Source organism: Triticum urartu, chromosome 7A (genome assembly GCF_056163025.1).
Source record: "Triticum urartu cultivar PI428250 chromosome 7A, HENAU_Tu73, whole genome shotgun sequence".
In the NCBI taxonomy this organism is placed as follows: domain Eukaryota; kingdom Viridiplantae; phylum Streptophyta; class Magnoliopsida; order Poales; family Poaceae; genus Triticum; species Triticum urartu.
The window spans coordinates 40,639,735-40,652,398 of record NC_141879.1 but is presented as its reverse complement, the minus strand read 5'-3'; the positions used below and the strand labels follow the sequence as shown (position 1 = coordinate 40,652,398).

Genomic DNA, 12,664 nt, shown 5'->3' with positions numbered 1-12,664 from the left:
TTGGCTTATGCCAGTAGAGTATGTAACATGAGTTTTCCCATGGTGGCCGCTTCGCCATACACCAAATATCCAAATCTCTACACCTAACCCAAACCCATCACCTCAGAATCCACTATATACTAAGCCTAGCTAGCTCTGTATGTAGCTCACTCACTTGTACAATAACACTTGACGTCTTCACCGGCCATAACGCACGTAAACAAGGCGAGAGAAATGGAGACCGTGTCATGGTGGGTTGGAGGCTTCCTCGGCAAGTACCCGGAGATCATGGTGTCGTTCGCTTGCTTCTTGTTCTTGCTGTTCTTCAGGTTTCGCCAGCGGGACGGGCTGCCGACCAACTGGCCGGTGGTCGGCGCGTTGCCGGCGATCACCGTCAATGCCGGGCGCGTGCACGGGTGGGTCACCGAGTTCCTGCGGGTGGCTCGCCGGTGGACGTCCTTGTCACGGCCAACCCGGCGGACGTGGCGCACGTCTTCACGGCCAACTTCGGCAACTATCCCAAGGGCGAGGACTTCGCTGCCGTGTTCGACGTGCTCGGCGACGGCATCTTCAATGCCGACGGCGAGTCGTGGGCGTTCCAGAGGCGCAAGGCGCACGCGCTGCTCTCCGACCCGAGGTTCCGTTCTGCCGTCGCCGCGAGCACCGCGCGCAAGCTCGGCGAGGGGCTCGTGCCGCTCCTCGACGGCCTTGCGGCCACGTCCAAGGTCGTTGATCTGCAGGACGTGTTCATGCGGCTAACATTCGACCTCACGGCGATGTTCGTGTTCGGTGTCGACCCCGGCTGCCTCGCCGCCGACTTCCCGCGAGTGCCATTCGCCGCGGCCATGGACGAGGCCGAGGCGGTGCTGTTCTACAGGCACGTGACGCCCGTACCCTGGCTGAGGCTCCAGACCTACCTAAACATTGGCCACGAAAGGAAGATGGCCAAGGCTCGGCAGGTGCTCGACGCGTCTATCGCGGAGTTCGTCTCGCTCCGACGAGAGCGAGTAGCCAGTGCCGACACCAACGCCGACGGGACTGACGCCGCTGACCTTCTCACGCTGTACCTGGCATGCCAAGACGAGGTAGGCAAGGACGGAAAGGAGTTCGATCGGTTCTTGCATGACACGACGCTGAACATCATGGTCGCCGGTCGCGACACCACGAGCTCCGCCTTGACATGGTTCTTCTGGCTGCTCTCCAAACACCCCGAAGTTGAGACCAAGATCCTGGCCGAGCTCCGTGAGAACCCAGCGTCTGGCGGCATCGGCTGCCAACCCGCCGCCATCGATCTGAAGCGCCTGGTCTACCTGCATGCGGCGCTGTCGGAGTCACTCCGGCTGTACCCGCCGGTGCCGTTCGAGCACAAGGCGGCGGCGCGGCCAGACACACTTCCGAGCGGCCCTGCCCTGTCGCGGTCACGGCAGCTGATCGTGTCATTTTACTCGATGGGGCGCATGGAGGCGGTGTGGGGCAAGGACTGCCTAGAGTTCCGACCGGAGCGGTGGCTGACGGAGACGGGGCGGCTCCGCCACGAGCCTTCCTACAAGTTCGTGGCGTTCAACGTGGGGCCACGGACGTGCATCGGCAAGGACCTGGCGTTCACGCAGATGAAGGCCGTCGTTGCCGCCATCGTGCCGCGGTTCAGGGTGGAGGTCGCCGCCGGTGCAACGGCGATTCCCAAGATGTCCATCATACTCCACATGAAGGACGGGCTAGAGGTGAGGGTGCACAAGAGACAAGACGATGCAGTAAATACAAGCTAGGGCTACGTACCTTTTCCCTAGCTCCCAAGTCTAATGTATTCCATATGCTATATGCCTACGGCCTTATCTATGCCGACGGCTACCGTAGGCATAGATGGAGCTATGCCGACGGCCTGACGAACACCGTCGGCATAGAAAAGCCGTCGGCATAGCTCCATCTATGCCTACGGCAGCTGTAGGCATAGATAGGCCGTCGGCATAGAGGTGGCCCGGGGACAGACGGCGGGCTAACACCGTCAAGTCTATGCCGACGGCCCTAACGGCGGTCGTCGGCATAAATATCATCTGTTTTTTTACTAGGAGCTACCACGTGGCAGAGCTATGCCGACGGCAAAGCCGTAGGCATAGTTTTCCATCTATGCCTACGGCAAGGCCATAGGCATAGCCCTGCCACGTGGCGCCTCCTGGTAGCCCCGAAAACTATGCCTACGGCATGGCCGTAGGCATAGATATCATCTGTTTTTTATTTTAAATTATTATTATTATTTAAAAGTTAAAATTTGAATAATTTAAATCTAACTTTTCTAAAAAGTTAAACATACACAAATTATACGTCGACTTGGGGTAGAATTTTCCATAGATTATGAATATACATTTTGTTTTTGTTTTTGAGTATGTTAGAAATGTGACCTCGTGTACTTTTGCATATAGGTCCTTATACTTTTGGGGGTACATTGGACCAGTTGACCAGGGTTATTGATACTTGGATCGATTTTGACAAATTTTATATGGTTTCTTTTATCCAGTGGCGTAGATCTCCGAGTCAACTAGTCCAGGGTTACGCCGGTCGGGGCCTTTTGGGGGGGTAGCAATGCCACCAGAGCATTGCCCCGGGTCCTCATACACGTCTTAAGGTGTGGTGGCATGTATGAAGAGGCAATACGTGGCTCCAGTGTGTGCCCCCCCTAACGGATGGCAATGAAATCGAAGTAATCCCTCTACGGTTTTGGCGTTGCATGAAATATTTCTAAACACTCGGAGTGTGATCAATTCATGAAATTTTTACACAGTGTAGACACATGTGATATAATAGGTGTGGCAATTTCTTAAATTTTTTAAAGATGCAAGAGTATGTGAAAAAAAACCCGACTATGGATTGTTCTTCGCGTGTCTATGAGTGTGGTCAGGGGCCTTCGGGGGCTAGCTATGCCACCAAATCTTGCGTTGGGTCCTCTTACATGTCTAGAAGTGTGGTGTCAGGTGCAAACACCCGTCATGCAGCTCTGGAGTGTGACCCCCTTCACAAAACCGGACACGTTCTCTCTCGATAACTAGATACTACCTTGGAGATGGTGTAGTTTACAAGCGGCCTCTAGTCAGGCTTCTGTGAAACATGCTCAAACTTTTACCACACCCTACAAGGGCCATATGACTACACCATGCCATGCCTCGAGGATTTCCGGCATCATATGATTTCCCGTGGATTTTCACGGCTAGATTCGGCATTGCCGCTGAGGTACATTCACCCTACAGTGGTGGGGTCTGCCCCTCCTTTGGTTGCACTAGGCCTACACATACCGCAAAGACATCATATATGATTTGACAAACCACTTCTGGACATCATTTTAGGTGGCTGCCGTGCAGATCTGCAATTTCCCGCGTTTAAACCCTACGGATGCAGTAAATGTGTCAAATATTGCAGGTGGGCTCGAAAAATGCCATGTACTGGCACGTGTCATGCAATGGCCCCCTTTGAGAGCACGAGAAGTTTCGAGGTCAACGGAGCAACGGACAACACACTTTCTTCACAAACCAGACACATTCTCTCTTGATAGCTAGATACTACCTCCGAGATGGTGCAGTTTCAAGCGACTTCCGGTCAGGCTTCTGTGAAACGTGTTAAAACTTTCACCGTACCCTATAAGGGCCATATGATGACACCGTGCCAGGTCCCAAGGATTTCCGGCATCGTATGATTTTTGGTCGATTTTAACAGCTAGATCCGGCATGGCGCGGAGGTACATTCGCCTCCCGGTGGTGGGGCATGCCTCTCCTTGGGTTGTACTAGGCCTACACATACCGCAAAGACATCATATATGATTTGACAAACCATTTCTGGACATCATTTCAGGTGGCCGCCGTGCAGATATGCAATTCCTGCATTGAAACCCTACGGATGCAGTAAATGTCTCAAATATTGCAGACGGGCCCGAAAAATGCCATGTACTAACACGTGTCATGCAGTTGCCCCCTTTGAGAGCACGAGCAGTTTCGAGGTCAACGGAGCAACGGGCAACGCACTTCCTTCATAAACTGGACACGTTCTCTCTCGATAGCCAGATACTACCTCGGAGATGGTGCAGTTTACAAGCGACCTCCGGTCAGACTTCTACGAAACGCGCTAAAACTTTCATCACAGCCTACAAGGTCCATATGACGACACCGTGCCAGGTCCCGAGGATTTCCGGCATCGTATGACTTTTGGTCGATTTTAACGGCTGGATCCGGCATGCCTCCGAGGTACATTCGCCCCCTGGTGGTGGGGCCTGTCCCTCCTTTGGTGTTGTCGTTCGATGGTGAGGGACGTCGCATGTGTCATCGTCGACGGTGACGGGGAAAGCCGAAGAGATGTTCCGTGCGACTGTGCGTAGGTCCCCGTCCGGACTCATAGTCGTCATAAAGAACGCACCATTCCTCGATCCATTCCCTCCCCACCTCACCAGACCATCTCCTCCTCGCCGCCCTCCTCTCCCCTCATGGATCGTCGACGGTCGGTGCAAGAGGGTAGAAAAAATTAGAAGAAAAACAAAGGGAAAACACAATTGTATGAGCTTCTTTTCTATTGGTGGAAACTTTGTGCCACGGACCGATGACGTGGCGCATATCCATCCATCTATCCATCTGGCTGTCCACCCCACGACCATCCATCCATCCATCTAGAGAAAAGGAGAAAAAAGAAAAACAAAAAAGAGCCCACCCAACCCCTACCTCGCTCTCTCCCCATGAACCTCTCTGTCTCTCGCGACTCCTCTCTCCCTCGCCGCCGCCACCACCCACGCCGGCCAGTTCCGGCGAGCTCCGGCGGCGCGCAGCACGCCCCCGAGCTCCCCTAGGTCCGCTCCACCTCCCCCTCCGTCCAGAATCGGCGCTCCCGCCCTCCACTGTCCCCGTGGCTAGCTAGGGTTTCGGCCGCCACCCCTAACATCGCCAGGATCAGCCAGATCCGGCGACGGCGGGGCCAGAGCTCGACGGATCCATTACCGGCGTGTCGCAGGTATGTCCTTCCCCTCTTTCCTCGCCCGGATCCACCCTCCCCACCTCACCTTCTCCTTTCCTTTCCTTGCTGCAGGCCACCTTGGCGCGGTCTGGATGACGACGACGGCAGGAGGGCGCCGTCCTTCCTATTGGCGCATCTAGCTGGCGGCCCTGTCCTGCTCGAGGAGGCGGGCTACCTAGCTCAAGCACGGCCACGACAGCCCACCTCGGCAGGTAGCACCTCCATCTCCTCCGCCTCCTTCCTCTGCTCACTACTGCTGCTGCTAAGTAGAGGAATATGTGATGCAAATCCTCTTGTGTGAAGGAATTCTAGAGGGATTTGTATGAACAAGTCCTTTATTTATTTATTTGTCTAGTTAGTACCAAACAGAGAGAGAAGATGAGTTTAGAATCCTGGTTCTTTAGTTAGATAGTACCAATAGGGATTGGTTAATTTTGCTGCTACAACTCGAACGGAGATGATGAGCGAGGTGGAGTACAAGGTGATGAAAGTCGACGCAACGCTAAGCCAAACCCACTCCTTGCCGAAGCAACCTAGCTGTGGTTCTCTTAAGTCACGAAGCTGGATATGTCCTTCACCGGTAGCTAGTTTGATCTATCCTGATGGACAAACTAACATACATAGCAGTAGTTGCTTTTTTTATCATTCCCCCACCGGCCAGAGCACAACGTACATGTTGGAAATATGCCCTAGAGGCAATAATAAATTAGTTATTATTATATTTCCTTGTTCATGATAATCATTTATTATCCATGCTAGAATTGTATTGATAGGAAACTTAGATACATGTGTGGATACATAGACAACACCATGTCCCTAGTAAGCCTCTAGTTGACTAGCTCGGTTTCCTGACCATGGACATTGGATGTCATTGATAACGGGATCACATCATTAGGAGAATGATGTGATGGACAAAGACCCAATCCTAAGCCTAGCACAAGATCATGTAGTTCGTATGCTAAAGCTTTTCTAATGTCAAGTATCGTTTCCTTAGACCATGAGATTGTGCAACTCCCGGATACCGTAGGAGTGCTTTGGGTGTGTCAAACGTCACAACGTAACTGGGTGGCTATAAAGGTACACTACAGGTATCTCCGAAAGTGTCTGTTGGGTTGGCACGAATCGAGACTGGGATTTGTCACTCCGTGTAAACGGAGAGGTATCTCTGGGCCCACTCGGTAGGACATCATCATAATGTGCACAATGTGATCAAGGAGTTGATCACGGGATGATGTGTTACAGAACGAGTAAAAGAGACTTGCCGGTAACGAGATTGAACAAGGTATCGGGATACCGACGATCGAATCTCGGGCAAGTATCGTACCGCTAGACAAAGGGAATTGTATACGGGATTGATCGAATCCTCGACATCGTGGTTCATCCGATGAGATCATCGAGGAGCATGTGGGAGCCAACATGGGTATCCAGATCCCGCTGTTGCTTACTGGCCGGAGAGTCGTCTCGGTCATGTCTACGTGTCTCCCGAACCCGTAGGGTCTACACACTTAAGGTTCGGTGACGCTAGGGTTATAGAGATATTAGTATGCGGTAACCCGAAAGTTGTTCGGAGTCCAGGATGAGATCCCGTACGTCACGAGGAGTTCCGGAATGGTCCGGAGGTAAATAATTATATATAGGAAGTGCTATTTCGGCTATCGGGACAAGTTTCGGGGTCACCGGTATTGTACCGGGACCACCGGAAGGGTCCCCGGGGTCCACCGGGTGGGGCCACCTGCCCCGGGGGGCCACATGGGCTGTAGGGGGTGCGCCTTGGCCTGTATGGGCCAAGGGCACCAGCCCCAAGAGGCCCATGCGCCAAGAGATAAGGGAAAGGAAGAGTCCTAAAAGGGGAAGGCACCTCCGAGGTGCCTTGGGGAGGATGGACTCCTCCCTGGCCGCACCCTTCCTTGGAGGAAGGGTCAAGGCTGCGCCCCCCCTCTCCCTTGGCCCTATATATAGTGGGGGGAAGGGAGGGCAGCTATACCTAAGCCCTGGCGCCTCCCTCTCCCTCCCATGACACATCTCCCTCCTCCCGCAGCGCTTGGCGAAGCCCTGTTGGAATCCCGCTACTTCCACCACCACGCCGTCGTGCTGCTGGATCTCCATCAACCTCTCCTCCCCCCTTGCTGGATCAAGAAGGAGGAGATGTCGCTGCTCCGTACGTGTGTTGAACGCGAAGGTGCCGTCCGTTCGGCACTAGGATCATCGGTGATTTGGATCACGACGAGTACGACTCCATCAACCCCGTTCTCTTGAACGCTTCCGCGCGCGATCTACAAGGGTATGTAGATCCACTCCTCCCTCGTTGTTATATGTCTCCATAGATGGATCTTGGTGACACGTAGGAAAATTTTGAATTTCTGCTACGTTCCCCAACAGTGGCATCATGAGCTAGGTTTATGCGTAGTTTCTATGCACGAGTAGAACACAAAGTAGTTGTGGGCGTTGATTTTGTTCAATATGCTTACCGTTACTAGTCCAATCTTGATTCGGCGGCATTGTGGGATGAAGCGGCCCGGACCGACCTTACACGTACTCTTACGTGAGACTGGTTCCACCGACTGACATGCACTAGTTGCATAAGGTGGCTAGCGGGTGTCTGTCTCTCCCACTTTAGTCGGATCGAATTCGATGAAAAGGGTCCTTATGAAGGGTAAATAGCAATTGGCATATCACGTTGTGGTTTTTGCGTAGGTAAGAAACGTTCTTGCTAGAAACCCATAGCAGCCACGTAAAACATGCAAACAACAATTAGAGGACGTCTAACTTGTTTTTGCAGGGTATGCTATGTGATGTGATATGGCCAAAAGGATGTGATGAATGATATATGTGATGTATGAGATTGATCATGTTCTTGTAATAGGAATCACGACTTGCATGTCGATGAGTATGACAACCGGCAGGAGCCATAGGAGTTGTCTTAATTTATTTATGACCTGCGTATCAACATAAACGTCATGTAATTACTTTACTTTATTGCTAACCGTTAGCTGTAGTAGTAGAAGTAATAGTTGACGAGACAACTTCATGAAGACACAATGATAGAGATCATGGTGTCCTGCTGGTGACGATGATGATCATGGAGCCCCGAAGATGGAGATCAAGAGGAGCAAAGTGATGATGGCCATATCATGTCACTATTTGATTGCATGTGATGTTTATCATGTTTATGCATCTTGTTTACTTAGAACGACGGTAGTAAATAAGATGATCCCTCATAATAATTTCAAGAAAGTGTTCCCCCTAACTGTGCACCGTTGCGACAGTTCGTTGTTTCGAAGCACCACGTGATGATCGGGTGTTAGATTCTAACGTTCACATACAACGGGTGTAAGACAGATTTACACACGCGAAACACTTAGGTTGACTTGACGAGCCTAGCATGTACAGACATGGCCTCGGAACACAAGAGACCGAAAGGTCGAGCATGAGTCGTATGGTAGATACGATCAACATGAAGATGTTCACCGATGATGACTAGTCCGTCTCACGTGATGATCGGACACGGCCTAGTTGACTCGGATCATGTAATCACTTAGATGACTGGAGGGATGTCTATCTGAGTGGGAGTTCATAAGATGAACTTAATTATCCTGAACATAGTCAAAAGGTCTTCGCAAATTATGTCGTAGCTCACGTTTCTGTTCTACTGTTTAGATATGTTCCTAGAGAAAATTTAGTTGAAAGTTGATAGTAGCAATTATGCGGACTAGGTCCGTAAACTGAGGATTGTCCTCATTGCTTCATAGAAGGCTTATGTCCTTAATGCACCGCTCAGTGTGCTGAACCTCGAACGTCGTCTGTGGATGTTGCGAACATCTGACATACACGTTTTGATGACTACATGATAGTTCAGTGCGTAATGCTAAATGGTTTAGAATTGAGGCACCAAAGATGGTTTTTGAAACATCGCGAAACATATGAGATGTTTCGAGGGCTGAAATTGGGATTTCAGGCTCGTGCCCATGTCAAGAGGTATAAGACCTCCGACGATTTTCTTAGCCTGCAAACTAAGGGAGAAAAGCTCAATTGTTGAGCTTGTGCTCAGATTGTCTGAGTACAACAATCATTTGATTCGAGTGGGAGTTGTTCTTCCAGATGAGATTGTGATATTTCTCCGAAGTCATTGCCACCAAGCTGCTAGAGCTTCATGATGAACTATAACATATCAGGGATTGATATGATGATCCTTGAAATATTCGCGATGTTTGACACCACAAAAGTAGAAATCAAGAAGGAGCATCAATTGTTGATGGTTAGTGAAACCACTAGTTTCAAGAAGGGCAAGGGCAAGAAGGGATACTTCATGAAACGGCAATTCAGCTGCTGCTCTAGTGAAGAAACCCAAGGTTGAACCCAAACCCGAGACTAAGTGCTTCTGTAATAAGGGGAACAGTCACTGAAGCAGAACCACCCTAGATACTTGGTAGATAAGAAGGCTGGCAAGGTCGACAGAAGTATATTGGATATACATTATAATGTGTACTTTACTAGTACTCCTAGTAGCACCATGGTATTAGATACCGGTTCGGTTGCTAAGTGTTAGTAACTCGGAATAAAAGCTAGGGAATAAACGGAGACTAGCTAAAGATGAGCTGACGATATGTGTTGGAAGTATTTCCATGGTTGATCTAATATCGTACGCTCCCTCTACCATCAAGATTGGTGTTTGCGTTGAGCATAGACATGATTGGATTATGTCTATTGCAATACGGTTATTCATTTAAGGAGAGAGTAATGGTTACTCTGTTTATTTGAATAATACCTTCAATGGTCTTACACCTAAAATGAATGGTTTATTGAATCTCGATCGTAGTGATACACATGTTCATGCCAAAAGATAGTAATGATAGTACCACCTACTTGTGGCACTGCCACGTAAGTCATATCGGTATAAAACGCATGAAGAAGCTCCATGTTGATGGATCTTTGGTCTCACTCGTTTTTGAAAAGTTTGAGGCATGCGAACCATGTCTATTGGTGTATATGCATGAAGAAACTCCATGCAAATGGACCGTTTGGACTCACTTGATTTTGAATCACTTGAGACATGCAAATCATACCACATGGGCAAGATGACTGAAAGCCTTGTTTTCAGTAAAATGGAACTAGAAAGCAACTTGTTGGAAGTAATACATTTTGATGTGTGCAGTCCAATGAGTGCTGAGGCATGTAGTGGATATCGTTATGTTCTTACTTCACAGATGATTTGAGTAGATGTTGAGTATATTTACTTGATGAATCACGAGTCTGAATTATTGAAAGGTTCAAGTAATTTCAGGGTGAAGTTGAAAGATCGTCGTGACAAGAGGATAAAATATCTATGATATGATCATAGAGATGAATATCTGAATTACGAGTTTGGCATAGAATTAAGACATTGTGGAAATTGTTTCACAACTAATACAGCCTGGAACACCATAGTGTGATGGTGTGTCCGAACATCATAACTGCACCCTATTGGATATGATGCATACCATGATGTCTCTTATCGAATTACCATAATAGTTTATGGGTTAGGCATTAGAGACAACCACATTCACTTTAAATAGGGCACCACGTAATTCCGATGAGATGACACCATATGAACTATGGTTTAGAGAAACCTAAGCTGTCATTTCTTAGAAGTTTGGGGCTGCGACGCTTATGTGAAAAAGTTTCAGGCTGATAAGCTCGAACCCAAAGCGGATAAATGCATCTTCATAGGACACCCAAAACAGTTGGGTATACCTCCTGTCTCAGATCCGAAAGCAAGAAGGGATTGTTTCTAGAATCGGGTCCTTTCTCGAGGAAAAGTTTCTCTCGAAAGAATTGAGTGGGAGGATGGTGGAGACTTGATGAGGTTATTGAACCGTCTCTTCAACTAGTGTGTGGCAGGGCACAGGAGTTGTTCCTGTGGCACCTACACCAATCGAAGTGGAAGCTTATGATAGTGATCATGAAACTTCAGACAATGAACCTACGAGCTATGGAGAAGCGATGGTGGGCCTGGATTCCAAAATGGCTCGAGGCCATATAATCCGAGAGAGGATCCATATATGAAAACAAAGTGTAGACTTTGGGAGAACTACTTGATGGTCGTAAGGCTGTTAGGTACATATGGATTTTAAAAGGAAGACGGACAATGATGGTAGGTATCACCATTAAGAAAGGTCGACTTGTCGTTAAGATGTTTTCCGACAAGTTCAAGGAGTTGATTGCGATGAGACTTTCTCACTCGTAGCGATGCTAAGAGTCTGTTGGAATTATATTAGCAATTACTGCATTATTTATGAAATCTTGCAGATAGGATGTCAAAACATTGTTTCCTCGACGATTTTCTTGAGGAAAGGTTGTATGTGATACAACCGGAAGGTTTTGTTAATCCTGAAAGATGCTAATAAGTATGCAAAGCTCCAGCAATCCTTCTAAGGACTGGAGTGAGCATCTCGGAGTTGGAATGTATGCTTTGATGAGATGATCAAAGATTTTGGGTTTATACAAAGTTTATGAGAAACTTGTATTTCCAAAAGGGTGAGTGGGAGCACTATAGAATTTCTGATGAGTATATGTTGTTGACATATTGTTGATCAGAAATGATGTAGAATTTCTGGAAAGCATGCAGAGTTATTTGAAAAGTGTTTTTCAATGGAAAGCCTGGATTAAGCTACTTGAACATTGAGCATCAAGATCTATAAGGATAGATCAAAATGCTTAATGGTACTTTCAAATGAGCACATACCTTGACATGATCTTGAAGGGGTTCAAGATGGATCAGTCAAAGAAGGAGTACTTGCCTGAGTTGTAAGGTATGAAGTTAAGACTTAAAGCTCGACCACGGCAGAAGAAAGAGAAAGGACGAATGTCGTCCCCTATGCTTTTGTCATAGGCTCTATACGGTATGCCATGCTGAGTACCGCACCTGATGTGTGCCTTGCCACATATCTGGCAAGAGGGTACAAAGGTAATCTAGGAGTAGATCACCAGATAGAGGTCTAAATTATCCTTAGAGGAATGAGGATATGTTTCTCGGTTATGGAGGTGATAAAGAGTTCGACGTAAAGAGTTACGTCGATGCAAGCTTAACACCTATCCGGATAGCTCTGAGTAGAGATACCAGATACGTATAATGGAGCAACAATTTAGAATAGCTCCAAGTAGAACAGTTATTTGAAATGGCTCCAAATATAGCGTAGTAGCTGCATCTACAAGATGACATAGAGATTTGCGAAGTACATACGGATCTGAAAGATTCAGAACCGTTGACTATAACATCTCTCACAAGCATAACATGATCAAACCCAGAACTCATCGAGTGTTAATCACATGGTAATGTGAACTAGATTATTGACTCTAGTAAACTCTTTGGGTGTTAGTCACATGGGGATGTGACCTTGAGTGTTAATCACATATCGATGTGAACTAGATTATTGACTCTAGTGCAAGTGGGAGACTGTTGGAAATATGCCCTAGAGGCAATAATAAATTAGTTATTATTATATTTCCTTGTTCATGATAATCGTTTATTATCCATGCTAGAATTGTATTGATAGGAAACTCAGATACATGTGTGGATACATAGACAACACCATGTCCCTAGTAAGCCTCTAGTTGACTAGCTCGTTGATCAATAGATGGTTACGGTTTCCTGACCATGGACATTGGATGTCATTGATAACGGGATCACATCATTAGGAGAATGATGTGATGGACAAAGACCCAA

General features: G+C 48.1%; 1 pseudogene; it reads left to right on the top strand.

The window, feature by feature from the left end:
• The first annotated feature begins 213 nt into the window (after positions 1 to 213).
• LOC125531109 (alkane hydroxylase MAH1 pseudogene) lies at positions 214 to 1,745 on the top strand (annotated as a pseudogene).
• The last annotated feature ends 10,919 nt before the right edge of the window (positions 1,746 to 12,664 follow it).